At 39.7% G+C, this 14,581-nt stretch overlaps 1 long non-coding RNA gene across 4 annotated transcripts in view; it reads right to left on the bottom strand.

The window, feature by feature from the left end:
• LOC309394176 overlaps positions 1 to 14,581 on the bottom strand; it is a 108,855-nt gene that overhangs the window by 52,102 nt on the left and 42,172 nt on the right. Inside the window, exon 3 of one of the 4 annotated variants that reach the window (XR_014175702.1) lies at positions 8,572 to 8,683. The exons of the other annotated variants lie outside the window; for them this stretch is intronic. This is a non-coding gene — a long non-coding RNA (uncharacterized lncRNA). The remainder of the gene's footprint in view (positions 1 to 8,571; positions 8,684 to 14,581) is intronic. 4 annotated transcript variants of the gene reach the window in all.

Raw genomic sequence — 14,581 nt, 5'->3', positions numbered from 1 at the left:
CTACAACACACATGTAAAGTTCGTCGCAGCTTACGTGCTGGTATAGTTGTTCATGCAAGGAAACTTAATTCCACCTCAGAAATGGTGAGCCACTCAATAAATGCATGTATTTATATATATCCATGTAAGCAAATGAAAAGGCAAGGGTACACTAGTAATTATCTTCCAGGCATTTTCTATACTCATTCCTGTCACTTATCAAGGGGTACTTTAACTAAAGTTATACAATATTTCAGGATAAAGCCAGAAAATTACTGGGTTAAGCTGGTATATATAATAGTCTGGCAGTAAGCGTCAGCTTTGCAGGCATCTTCCCAATGTTACACTTACATCAGCACAATTTGCTCTAACTAGCAAACGAACTCCGTGCACAGCCCTATTATTTTATACTCATTTTTTGCCTCTCAAGCTGCAAATACCAGATGGCTACACACTGGGTTCACATATTTCACAAAGCAAAAAATGTAAATTGTTATAGCTTAAACATGTTGTTGGAACCCAGCTGCTATGTTGGTTATAAACCATGATTTATTTATTTATACAGCCACTCATCTCGCATGAAAGTGATTCATGGCTGTTTATGCCCTAGAATGATGCACAATTTTAACTGGCTCATCAAGAAATAATGGTTAACCAAACCAAGCCTTCCTATAATAATAAAGATGTAAGTAGGTACACCTTACGTAAGATTACCATCCCCTTTTTTAAACTAAGGTAGGAGAGTGTATTACAGGCATGGTGGCTCTATTCCGATAGATTAAGGTTCGTGATAATTTTTTTAGGACTTTTGTTTGAGTTTGTGTTGTGCGTGTGAACACTTTATGCAAACCAAGCCCATTTAGTTGGTTTACAGCTCAACATTTCATACATACCCGGAAAATGGGTAATGGCATTTCCTCTACAAATACAATGTTCAGGCATAAATTTTGAGTCAGCTGATCCCAATAAACATTCCCTTGAAAAACGTGACCACCATAAAAAACATGCTTTCCAACGGGAACAAAAGACCGTCTTCCATTATCCTGAATACTACCTTGGATTCCTCGACCCTGGCCTAATTTTGAAAATGCCCCTGCTTTAAATTCTTTCTGATTCCTATGGCTGTCTTGGAGTCACAAGCAAAGGTTCTACAATTTCTACCTCCGCATCCAAGTATGAGAAAATTTCTTCCCTTGATTAATTTTCCTTACTATCTTGGTTTGCTATGGTCAGTACCATTTCTTTGATTACCCCACCCCAGTTGCATTTTACTTGATGTATTTGATCCATGCGATTCAAATTAAGAAGAAAGGAACAGATTAAAATACAATTAAATGTGCATCCTGGGGGGGGGGGGGGAATGAACTCTGGAAAAAATTGTTTCCCTTTTATAATGGTTTACTAATACTTTTTTAAGGTAAATTGTTAATACAAAAGAAAGGTGGAAAAGACCAAAAGAAACCTCAAGAACATAGCTGTCGTATGCTGATCAAAATTGAATCCCATGGAAATGTTCATATATTAGATAAGCTACAGTTAAGACAACCTGGGAAGTTAAAGATAAACCCTTTACATACTATACATTCCAAACGTTTAAATAACCTTCCAACAGAGTATCTGTGACAAATGCTTGCTGAAGTATAAAAAGAGAAGCAAGTTCTGTGGGCACCTTGAAACAGTGTGGTAATTACCAAAACTCAGCATGGATTTATCATTAACAGGTCAGGCCACACTAACTTCGTCATATTTTAATTGGGTATTACTGAAACCTTGGTTAAAGAAAGGGGGATACCCTGATTGAGATAGGATCACCTGGGGTTTCAGCTCTTGCATCAGTTTTGTTCCACTGAAAGCCAGGTGTGAGCTCTGTGTGTGAAAAAAGGGCAAGCTACATCAACTGTCCTGTCCTCTGACCTGCCCTTTTGTTGATAAAGTTAAACGTAAGTGACCTAGGGATGGGGCATAGCGCTTTGACAATGGCTTGGGTGCCATAAAGCTTGAATAAGTAAACTATGTTGCTGACTGATTTCAATTGCCACCTCTGGAGGGTAGGATCTGAAGTGGCTTTGGATATCATGACCGCCATAACAACCATAAAACTATCAACATTATCATCTTGCATGGCCTCCCCAGTTGGCCCTGGAGAGGTTCATGCATGCTCCCTCCAAAAGACCAGGTCTGCAACTTGTGCATGGTGCCTCATGTTTTTTCTCAGCACCTTCTGATTTTAAACTTCTCTTGTCTGTGTGTTTTTCCCCCCTAGGGTATGTGTGTGTGGGGGGGTGCGCGCATGTGAGATTCTCTGGAGATATGTAGCAGCTCAGTAAGATCACTGGTTCACCTCCAGGGTAAACCAGACCGGAAACACAACTAGATATGCTAATTCTACTTTATTGTAAGGCTACATTATCTTGCAAGTCAGAAGGCGCAAACTTCCCACCATCACTTTGAATTGACCTCCCTTTGAATTGATAAATTAGGGCAGATCCTTTCTAAGTTTTTTTTCCTCTTACCGTTAAGCCTTGGGGCTCCCCCTTCTTTTGTCCAATTTTTTCCTCGGCCGCATCCCTTTCCTTAGTTCACCCCCTCCCCCAAGGTCACCCAAACATTCCATCACACAATGTGACTCCATAAAACTCCAAAATAATTACTATTTTTTTTCTCTTTTGAACAAAGTTAAGATTATTCTTGGCTTGATCATTTTCTAAAAGATGAGGAAGGGCGTAATCTCCCGTGTCACATGTTTGAAGAAGGGTTTGCCAACCTGGGAAACTTTAAGGCATGTGGACTTGAACACCCAGAATTCCCAGTCACTCACCCTAGCAATGTTCCCTGAAAAACCTACTCTCTTTTACGCAGAATGAAAACAAAAAGGGATTAAGCGTGTAGCTTGCTCTAACTCAGGGGGTCCCCGAACTTGGCAACTTTAAGACTTGTGGATTTCAACTCCCAGAATTCTCCAGCCAGCATAGCTAGAGTTGATGTCCACAAGTCTTAAAGTTGCCAAGTTTGAAGACCTCTTCTCTAACTCTTGAGGCCAAAGGAAATGCTGGTTCATGAATTATAGCTTCTCCTGACATTCAAACATAGTAATTGAGCAAGGTCACAAAGTTGGCTTATTATTCACCCTTGTAAGCAGGGAAAGCTTGTACCAATTTTTTTAAAATTTATCCATATTTTTGTTGTGCCTTTTCAGCTAAAGGTTTTACATGCGAGTCCCAACAGCACTCCCAAGCTGTTATAAAGGACAATTGCCCACAATTTTTCTGGTCCACTTGTATTTTAGGCGTCCTCTTGTTTAAGTTGGAATTATATCAGGCACTTTATTACAAGTAATCATACTCAACAGAATTGAAGACTAAAAGCCAAATAGTCCTCTTCACATATATAGTAAATCACAGATAATGTTAATATGGAGAGTGTGTACAGTAGCCTAGTCGTGCAGCTGAATTCCACTGCCAGTGGGAGTCTTGTTTTTCTTTACATTGGCTGGGGAATTCTTGAGTGTTGCAATTCGCATATTGGCAAACACCTTGTGGAAGGCGGAGACAGATTACTCGAAGGACAAGGGCAACTTGTTAGACCCAGATCCAAATTCAGATTTGGCCATTGGAAATTCAATGGGCGACTTCAGGCCACTCGGATCTTTCTCCGTTCAACCCATCCCACAGGTCTGTCGTGAGATGAAAAGAAGAGCAATGAGTCCCATGTGAGCTGCAGGGAGTTCCCAGAGGAAAGGTGGAATATTGTATTTAAATTAACAAAATTATCAGTGGTCCATTACGCAGGAGCCTGTTTTCTGTACTCCAAAATTATCAATGGCTATTGCCAGAGGTCAGGATTTCTTGCTATGTTATCATAGAATAAATCGCAGTTATGCGTAGCCACTTCAAGATATTGACTGAATGCACATATTGTCTCTCACTATTTTACAAACATCAGACCCAACCTCATATCATCTCTTTGCCAATTGCCTTAAGTAAATACTTAAAATTGTGCAGGATCAGGCAGAATGGAACTGTTGGGTCTAGACATCTAGAGGGTCTGTCACAGGTTCACTATCAACCAGGCAAAAAGTCCTATCAGCGTGTGCCGCAACTTTTTGGAATATTTTCATCACAGATTTGTGACCAGTCCTGATCATGCTAACTTTTTTTTGCAAAAAAAAAAAAAAAAGTGAATCCATTTAAATATGTTTGGGGACGTCAATTGTCCCTCAACAGCCTGCTTATGTGCTTTTGTTTTATATATGAGGTTTTTGAACTGAATTATTTTATCTTGTTGCTGCCCATCCAGATATAGTCAGGCGGGATATAAAACTCTGGAAATAAAGTGAATCATTCTACAGCAAATTGTTCCCCTCTCTAATATTGAAAAATCAGATTCTAATACAATATTGCCAAAGATGCCCATGAATATATTGGGTATCTATTAATTTATGTGAAGCTAAATCTGGACTATCTGACATTTGCCAAGAAGTTGCAGCATAGGGAAGATCTTGGCTGACCTTGGAAAAAGTTAAGCAGATTTGGCCTGATTAGCAGGAAACCACCAGGAGAATTGGGACTTCAAAAAATATATTGTGAATGTAAGTAAAATCCAGACTTCCATAACACTGCCAAGGAACAACTTCTCAGGCTCATGAAATCACTAGAAATCAACTCTGCCTTTAGCTTTTTATTTCCTTTGGGTTTTTTTTTAAAGGCTGAGTGAGTTTGTGTTATAGTTGTTAATGACTTCCTAATGCCAGGAAAGGACTTTTTCCAAACCTTGTTAAAGCCATCAAGTTCGCTTATATTTCTTATCTTTTTGCTGCTTTCTCTTTTAAAAAAAATCCTTAATCAGAGCATTGCTCTCCTTTCCCAAGCCAAACAGGAACACTCTGACCTTATTTACCTGCTCTGAATGATTGTTCTGGGTTACCTCACCTCCCCCTCCATACCTTGTATGTAAAAAAATGTACATTTGTTTTCCTGCTACAAGCTCTGCTCCAGTGTGCCAAGACCTACCTACAGCTGTGCGCTTTGGTCTGCTTCTGGAATTGTATAATAAGGGTGAACCCTCATGCCAGCAGAAGCTTTTCTCTGCCCCACTGACTACAATAAAGGATTATATCAAAATAACACCGTGTCACAAATCAAGTTGACGCAGTGATGGGAGTTTTACATTCCCTGGCTAAATGATATACCCTAGACTCCAGCTCAAAGAAGGGGCCAGAAATTGGAATATTGCCTGTGTTTTAATTCCTCTGGCGTTGGGCGGAGTCAATGGCAAATGTTTAACTACCTTGGCCATTACCTGTGACTATAGTTTAACAAACCAGATTTGATAACACATCAGTTTCAGCAATGTGACAACCTGTCATTATATAGGTGTTTAGACACCATAAACATCGAGTGTTCTTTGTCTTCTCTTTACTAGCCCAAACCTGCCACACTTAGGTTTCAGTAGCTGGGCTGCCAACGAGGCAAAGCAGACGATTATACTCCTAATGATATTGTTCTTTTTTCTACTGAACTTCCAGTTTATGCATGCAGGGGTTTAAAACCATAGATCCGGAGAAATCCACTAGCACACATGAAATGCCAACCAGCTCTGGGATAAAGGAAATACAATGTGGAAAGCAGCAGCATCAGATGGCATACCTCACCTCAAGAGGGTCGAGCAGATTCATAGAATCCTAAGAGTTTCAAGTCTTATAGTCCCGGGGTGTCCAAACCTGGCAACTTTTAAAGACTTGTGGACTTCAATTCCCAGAATTCCCCATGGCTGGCTGGGGAATTCTGGGATTGGAAGTCCACAGGTCTTAAAGTTGACAGTTTGGACAGTCCTGTTCTAGTCCAACCCTCTGCCCAAGGCAGGAATCTTCATACCATTCCAGAGGAATGCCCGTCTGATCTTTTCTTGAAAACCTCCGGGGATAGAACACCATGATCCCAAAAGGCAGGCCATTCCACTCTCCAAGAGTTCTCAAATTGATAAATTTATCCTCATTTCAAGATTGGTTCTCTCTTTGTAAGGTTTCTTCCCGCTGACTCTTCTACTACCCACTCTTCATCTACTGGCAAAGTGCTATCACTTCTCCCCTTAAACCTCTCTTCTTTATATGAAACATGCCTAGTTCCTTTAAGCACACTTCACAGGATTCCAATAATAGTACTTGCGGGGAAGGAATTGGAATTGGAACAGCAGTTATTTGCAAAGTCAATGATGGAACATACAGTAATAGTTTGCCTTTATTCTTTATCTGTCCACACTCCACCTTCAGTATCTTACCTAGTTCTGGAGACTCTCCTCTAAAGAAGTGGGTTAGAGAAAGTGGAACAAAGGAGGAAGTAGAAAGCGCTATAAAAAGAAATGGAAAGTACTGGATATATTTATACTTGAGAAGGGAAGATAGACAGTACTTTCTTACACTGAGCAGCTTGAGAAAAATTGCTACATACGTAGGTAATCCTCAATTTACAACAATTTAAGGGCCATTCGAAATTACAACAGCATTGAAAAAAAAGTGACTTATGACCGATCTTCACACTTAAGGGTCACGTGATCAAAATTCGGACACTTGGCGTGTATTTATGACAGTTACAGTCTTGGGGTCATGTGATCACCGTTTGTAACTTTCCCAGCCGGCTTCCGACAAACAAAATCCATGGAGGAAGTTGGATACGTTTAATGACTATGTAATTCACTTTAACAACTGTGGCAAAAAAGATCATAAAATGGGGCGAACGTCACTTAACAACTGCTTTTCTTAGTGATGAAAACTTGGGGCTCAATTGTGGCCATAAGTAGAAGCCTCCAGAAGTTGTGAATTCTCCCACACTGGAGGATTTTTAGAAGAGTTTAGGCAACCATTTGTCTGAAATGGTATAGGGTTTCCTGCTTGAGCAGGGGGATGGACTAGAAGATCTCCAAAGTCCCTTCCAACGCTGTTATTCTATTATTCGGACTCCCTGTCGTGTGTTGTGTGAATTTAGCCTATATGACATGGTTGCTAACCAGATTCTTTTCAAAAGCTCGATCCTCAACAATCCATTTAGGCAGGTAAGAAGGAACAGACTGAAGCTAAGGGAAGTCCGACTAAGGCAACTGAATACAGTACATTTATAGTTGAACTGAGGTGAAAACAAACTTTTCTGAGGGCACTCACAGCAACCACTTTCTACCAGCAATACGTCCGGAAGATATTTCTAATACTTTCTTCTCAAGCAATACCCAAACAAGGTATACTGCTCTCTCTATGCCCACATTGCAAAGGAGACAACACACTCAAGGATCGACCGTACGAAAGCAGGATCTTGCCAGATTTAATTTAACTAATGATATGCTGCAAATCAATTTAAGCACATTTTAATTGCATGACCATGTAATAATGCATAATGAGTTTCAAGTTCAAAAAGTTTTATATCAGAACGGTTCCCACACACCACCTTATAACATTCAGCAAAGAAAACTACAAAAGGAGACAAAAATAAAGTAGGCAACGGGGTGATCTCCATTTAGTTAGGATTGTAACTTGAGGAATCCTTGACCATTAGCCATGCTGGCTAAAATGAGTGCCACACCTCTAGGACATCAAATTGCCTATTCTTGCTCTGCAATCTCCATGTCAGGCCTGCAGTTATATTCCTTTTAGAATCTTTGACCTGCCATACTTTCTCCCTCTTTGTTTACTATGCTGTTCTATTAGTGGGAAATTGGGAGGGGGGAATAGTAAGAAATAGAATTGTGGAATGTGTTGCTGTCATTCCTTTCTAGAAATCAAGGTCTTTCTTTGTCTCTGCACCTCTGCATCTGACCGGAACTAGATGGTTGGAAATGCCAGCGTGGCGGAGGAAGATTGGACCATGTGATGGATTTAGGGGTGTAGGGACAAGATCATGAACTTTCACCTGGGTGGGAATCTGAGGAAGCTTTCAGATTCGGGATTCCACAGTTGTGCCAACCTGTCTGTCTTCTTAAATTGGAACTTTAAGGATAGCTCTGCCTTGGACTCTGATTTAATTCTGCATGATATTTGGAACGCTGACACTCCATACATCTGAATTCCAAGAATTGTTTTCCGGCAGAGGAATGTTACTATATAGGTTATGTACTAATTACTTCAAAGGCACCGAATCAAAGCACAAAAATGTCTGCGTGAAAATAAAATCTATCAACCTACCCTGGAAACATCTTTACTCTCTCTAATTGTAAAGGAGAAATTGGCTCAGAGTTACAATTTTTGATCGCAAAACTAAACGGGAAGAGAACACGAAAGAGAGTCAAAAATCATCGCAAGGGGAGAAAGATAACTGAAAATACATTATCCTTTGGACTAGGTTTTAGTTTATTTTTAGAGTTGAAATAAAGAATGTGTATGCAGGAATGCAAATGGCATTTCCCTTGATAAGATTCTAAAGCAGGATAGGAGAGCAGGAGAGAAAGCGAATACACTATGCAATTGCATTTAATTCTTTTAAAAAAAATGATAGACAAGTTTCCAGGTTTAAACACCATAGTGCATAAGGCCAGTTTTAGATTCTGGGTTAATGCTCTTACGCAACCTCCCTCCGCACTTTATCAGCTCATGTGCATTATTTCACTTACCTGTGAAGTAATCGGCGAGGTCAGGCCCACCGATTCTGATTGGACCCCCTCCTACACATCCGGCTGAAGGTGCTTCCCTAACCTTGAAAGTTCTACCCTGCAGCCCCTGGAGCTGTTAAGAAAAGACCAAGCAAAAGAAAAATACATCAGAACTAGTCCCGGGGCGGCTGCCACACCCCACTCAAGATTTAATTTGCATGCTCGATTTAGAAGGAAAAGCGAAGTTCAGGTCATAATCAAGGTGGGAGGAGACCTGAAACCTCGTAGCCTCGATCAAACTTTGTGCTCTTGCCATGTTGTACAGAGGAAGGGAAAAAGAAGGAAGATTTCTGAAACGGGAAGGGGGGGTTAGAAACCAGTGATTATGGAAATTTACCCGCCTCCCCAACCTTTTTATGCATTATTATTCATGCATACTTGATGCAATCTGAATGACAAGAGAACCTGAGAGCGAGTTCTAAGGAACTGAGGTTTTCAGCAGAAACGGTAGCCATAGTTTACTTAAGCAAAAAAAAAACAAAAAACCCTGTATCAGGACAGGAACTTCCCAGAAGGATGAGAAGGAGGGGAGGGGAGGGGAACAGGAAATTAAAGACAAGAAATAATTTGACATTTGCACATTTTTGGTCCAGCAAGGAAAGAGTAGTAAGTAGTATGGCTTTGCAGACTGTGATATGTCCCTGAAAAATGAAAGATGGATTCCAGAAAGAAGCTGAGCTGGAAAAAATATTGGAACACTTCTGAGAATAGCTTCTCTCAGATTAATTTTTACATCCAACGCCTTCCCTCTGTAGTTTCTGCAGAGTATTTAAAGGAACTGCATCAACAATGAGACACTCCAAAAGGATTGAAACTTTAAAAAATACTCTAACGCAAGATGTGTGTGTTTGCTCTCAACATTTGCAGCTTCCATTGACTCAAGTATCTTTATTGTCCTGTTTTCTCCCATCCTACATTGCTCATTCAGAAAAAAATAGTTTCCATAAATAGGTTAATATGAGGGGTCCTTGGTACTCTCTGAGCTTGGTGTTTTTCTTACAGGTGTTTCATTACCCAAACTCGTTCCCTAAATTAGATAATGAAATGTCTTCAAGAAAACCACCAAGTTCGGAGAGCACCAAGGACCCCTCATTTCAACCCCAAGCTACAAATACATTCCTTTATTAGGAACAGGATAACATTCCCTCGGCTGAATTGTTTCAGTCTGAACAATGCTGTATGTAACAATGCTGTGTGAATAAAGAAAGTAGTATACCAAAAAGTACAGAATGAGATGGGAAGATCGGCATTTAGAGCAGGAATGTCCTACCTTAATAACATGGAACTTATAGACTTCAACTCCCAGAACTGAGAGTTGAAATCCACAAGTCTTAAAAGTTTGAGGATTCAGCTTCTCACGTCTTTTTAAGGAAATTTTGATGGTGAACATAATTAGCAATAAAAGAGAGGTATCACTTATGCATGGAACAGGCTCTCAGAATATCTATGGATAGTTCCCCTTTTACGTTCTTGGACCTTCCCCCTTCCCACCTCGCTAACCCTGGTTCAGAGCAGTTTACTGCCATGTAACCAAAGATCAAATAGGTGCTGAAGTCATTGCATCTTCTTCCCTCTGACCCCATTTCTCCAGCCTTCCTCTGCTTGTTCATTACATCTATTTCTAGACCACAAGTTCCTTTTGGCAGCAAACCATTTCCTCTTTCTTTGCAAAGTGTTACACGCTATATTGAAGCCTGCCCTGACTTTCATAAAACCCTTCACCCTGTCACTGCTTTTTCTGCCTCTTTCACAAAGATTGTTTGGAATATGGGAGAAACTCACACCGGGGGGTGGGGGGGTGGAAAATTTCACTTGCTTTGGAAAATGGGTGACAAGACATATGGAGCGGGGGGGGGGGGTGTTTCCAAGATGCTTCCTCTCGTGCGCTCCGTCTGATGGCCCCTTTTTTCATACCGCCAACAAGGGTTCTGAAGGGACACTGTGCCCAACTTGTCTACAGAGATTCTCTGTCATCCAGGTCATGGGTGTCCCAAAGGTGCTTTTTCAAAAGGCAACTGGACGTTCTTTGTATTTCCTTGAAGCCATTTCGCTTCTCTTCCAAGAAGCTTCTTCAGTTCAGTTTTCAAGGGAAAGATCCAAGAAAGTCCAGTTGCCTTTGGAAAAGCGCCTTTGAGACAGGATGATTGAGATTCTTCATAGACAAGATGTTAAGATTCTGGAAAGAATGCAAAGAAGAACAGCAAGGATGATTAGGGGGCTGGAGGCTAAAACTTATGAACAAATAAGGTATGTTTACTGTAATGAAAAGAAGGAGTGACATTATAGCAATCTTCTATTATTATTATTATTATTGTTGTTGTTGTTGTTGTTGTTGTTGTTGTTATTATTATTATTAATAATAATAATAATAATAATAATAATAATAATAATAATAATAATAATAATAATAATAATAATAATAATAATAATAATAATAATAATAATATCAATTTCATTGTATTTATGTATTTAAAGACTATACTATACTATTTGAGTGGCTGCCAAAAGGAAGAAAGGGTGAAACTATTCCCCAAAGCACCTGAAGATGGAACAAAAAGCAATGGTTGGAAACTAATTGAGTAGAGAACCAATCTAAAGTTAAGGAGAAACTTCCTAATAGTGAGAACAATTAACCAATGGAATGGCTTGCCTCCAGAAATTCTGGAACTGAAGAGCTTCCTGGATGAGAAGCGAAATGTCTTCAAGGAAAAGCAAAGAAAGTCCAGTTGCCTTTTGAAAAGGGCCTTTGGAACTGTGGCCACCACTTCCCAGCAATGTTATACATGGACTTCCTTAAAAAGTGCTATTTCCTTAAGATTTAATCACTGTGAGGATGAGAGGAATAGTGGTCAAAAGGCAGGCCAACACTTCCCCCAGAGATAGTTGGTCTCTTCACTCTGGGCCTCGACTTCCCTTTTTCAAAACACATTTGATCTGAGATGGTAACAAAAAGTTAAGTGGGATTTGCCTTAATTAGTACCCACAGCAAGTTGTCCCATGGTGAGCTGGCTGTGACGAGTTGGCCATGGCGAACTGTCATGTTACTGGTAAATAGCAACTGAGAAGATGCTGCTGCCAGTTACATCTATTTAGAAGTCTTCCACTACCCAGTCTCTGCAATGTTGACCCTTTTAGGTCAATCTGATCCTAAAATGTGTTTGTGTAAGTAACAAAAAACTAGAGAATAGGTGTAGGGGTGTGTGTGTGTGTGTGTGTGTGTGTGTGTGTGTACACCTCCAGAAGCTAAACTAATCTTTATCTTTTTTACATAATTTTATTGAGGAATTTTTTTAGCAAAATAAAAGTAATACAAATACTAGAAAAGAAACAAAGAAAATAAAAAATAGTAAGTAAAAAAATAATTAGAAAATAGAAAGAGAGAGAGAGAGAGTAGGTAGGTAGGTAGGTAGGTAGGTAGGAAGGAAGGAAGGAAGGAAGGAAGGAAGGAAGGAAGGAAGGAAGGAAGGAAGGAAGGAAGGGAAAAAAAGAACTTCCAGGCTTTTTCACAGCTATAAATGCTTTTATATTTCTCTAAAGTTACATCATACTTTCCTTTTTCCATAAACTGCATTTTCTAATCAGTATTTTAAACATGAGATATAGTTCTTCCAAATAAGCAGATCACCCGTGTTTCCTCTGCTGCAATTATTCAAGGATGTTCAAATCCCATTTCTTAGCTATATGTCGCATAAGACATCTATTTATTTCAAATAAATATCCTCTCTATTAGAATGAATGACTATTTTGCTCTCACATTAATAGAAGAGGAAATTAGCCATGCTTATTTGAGACAATGGTAAACTCTGGATTATTTTATATGACACAGGTATTTCCTTGACTATGTCCCCTTCTCTGGAAGCGTTAGACTATGTATAAATGTTTATGTATAGCTTAAATGCATTTTTAGTATTCCAAAAACACTTCATTTACAGGCCAGGTTCACACTAAATGCTTAATTTTAAAGGCAGCTTTATAAAATACAAGTACAAGTTCAGATGACCAGCTATGCTAAAATAATTAAATCATCCTATAGCTAACATGGTAAACTAGGTTACACAATGTCCTAAGATGTTTCTTACATCATAAGATAACTAAAAACTACTCAACCCCATTTAAATCTAGTGTAATGCATTGTGCAAGTTAGTTTCAAGGTTTCTATTAGGACTATTTTGTGAAAGTCCTCTGATCACACACATTACCTTCCTGGAAAGACACAAACTTGTAAAAATATGTTTTCTACCAGCTAAAGTTTCCAGATGCTTTTAGGGGCAGCCCCGGATAGAGTGCATCGCAACAGTCCAATTACCCTTGGGCATGAGTGACCATTATTAAAGCCCCTTGATCTGGAAACAAACTGGCATGCAATAAAGTTGTGCAAAGCCCCCTCCCCCAAATTCAGTATTAGTCATGTACACATTGTAAGCTTTTCCCAATACAAAGGTAAAGAGCCGCATGAAAAGAGGCCTTCGTAGGTCTTTTTCTTTACTTGCCTTGGGATAGGAATAATGTATCAAACAAGATGGCAAAAGGAAAATTAAACCGATAAAAATTAAAATGCTGCCCGTTTGCTGAACTCCCCTAAGGGAAGACAACTGCTTCCATGCCTCCACAACACTGAGAAGAAAGGATGAAAACGTGCTTGAAGAGAACTACCATTCTTGCACATCATTAAACAGGTTCGCTTTAGAAAAATTGTTTGGCTCATAAATTGAATTTACTATGAAGGATAGAATGTACAGACTACGTTCAACTCTAGCTATAAGATAACTCGTTTTTTTTAATCATTGGTGACTTTGCTTTCTCTTATTAGAAAACTAAATACTTAACATTCATTTGATCAACTGCGCAAGCAAACAGCAGAAGTTTCGGTAGATTTACAAAAATATTTAAAAAGCATTCTTGATAGTTTGAAATCTCGACTGACTACACAGTAGACCCATCCCAAACTCTTTTTAAGTGCAATTTGAGGATTATAGGCATCATGAAATGATAATACATGGCTTTAAGGGACCACTGAGCACAGCAGAATTCCCTCCTCTTCTCTCCCGTGGGGGGTGGAGGGAGGGAGCTGCTTCGCATTTCAAGTGGTGTTCTCACCTTTTCTGGTGCAATTTTGGTTGGCCCTTTTACATACATCCCTGCCCCATTCCTGTAACAGCTCTGGCACTGAACAAGGTGAATCAACTTGATCAAAAAGGATCCCAACAAAAGGTACCATTTTAAATTTCGGTTTCAAAAAGAACGCTGCATCCATCAGTCCTACAGTTTTTCTTCCCATTCTCGCCAATTGGCTACAAGGGGCCTAGCAGAGATAAAATTTGCACGAACTTTCCTGAATCACTGGAATACAAGGTCTTCAACTTTTACAACACAAGGACTCAGAAACACCAAGCTGTCTCCATGACTATGCCAAAGTTCATCAGTGATGGTGATCAAAGTGAAAGTGACATGTGTTGCCTGGGCTCAGAAAATTTGACTATCAAAAAAAAAAGAAAACACCCAGAGATTTGAGGCGTAAGATGGAAAGCCCCAGATTCAGACCTCATACTATTTTGAGTATTATTTTTCTCAGAGTCCCTAGTTTCCTTCATACCGTGTTTTCCCGAAAATAAGGCAGGGTTTATTTTCTTTTGACCCCTGAAATAACCACTTGGCCTTATTTTCAGGGAGGTACAGAAGGTGGCAAACGTGGTCACCTCATGGCTGCTGCTGTGGTGCAATATTTTCAGGGAGGGCTTATTTTAGTGCATGCGCTCAAAAGCCCGACTGGGCTTATTATCCGGGGAGGTCTTATTTTCAGGGAAACAGGGTACCCGATCTCTCTAAATGAGGTAAAGGTCAAAATTCCCTCAAGTCAAGCTCAATGCCTCAAAACATTACTTTGCCATTCCAAAACCACCCATTTGTGTAATTTTCTTCATATGGAAATATAGAAGTGGGCTGCCTTATTCTGAGCGACTTCATCTACAAA

The sequence above is a fragment of the Natrix helvetica genome, assembly GCF_964273705.1.
Source record: "Natrix helvetica genome assembly, chromosome: 6".
NCBI classification, from domain to species: Eukaryota; Metazoa; Chordata; class Lepidosauria; order Squamata; family Natricidae; genus Natrix; species Natrix helvetica.
Note: the sequence above shows the minus strand (reverse complement) of the source record. Positions and strands in the feature narration are given on the sequence as shown.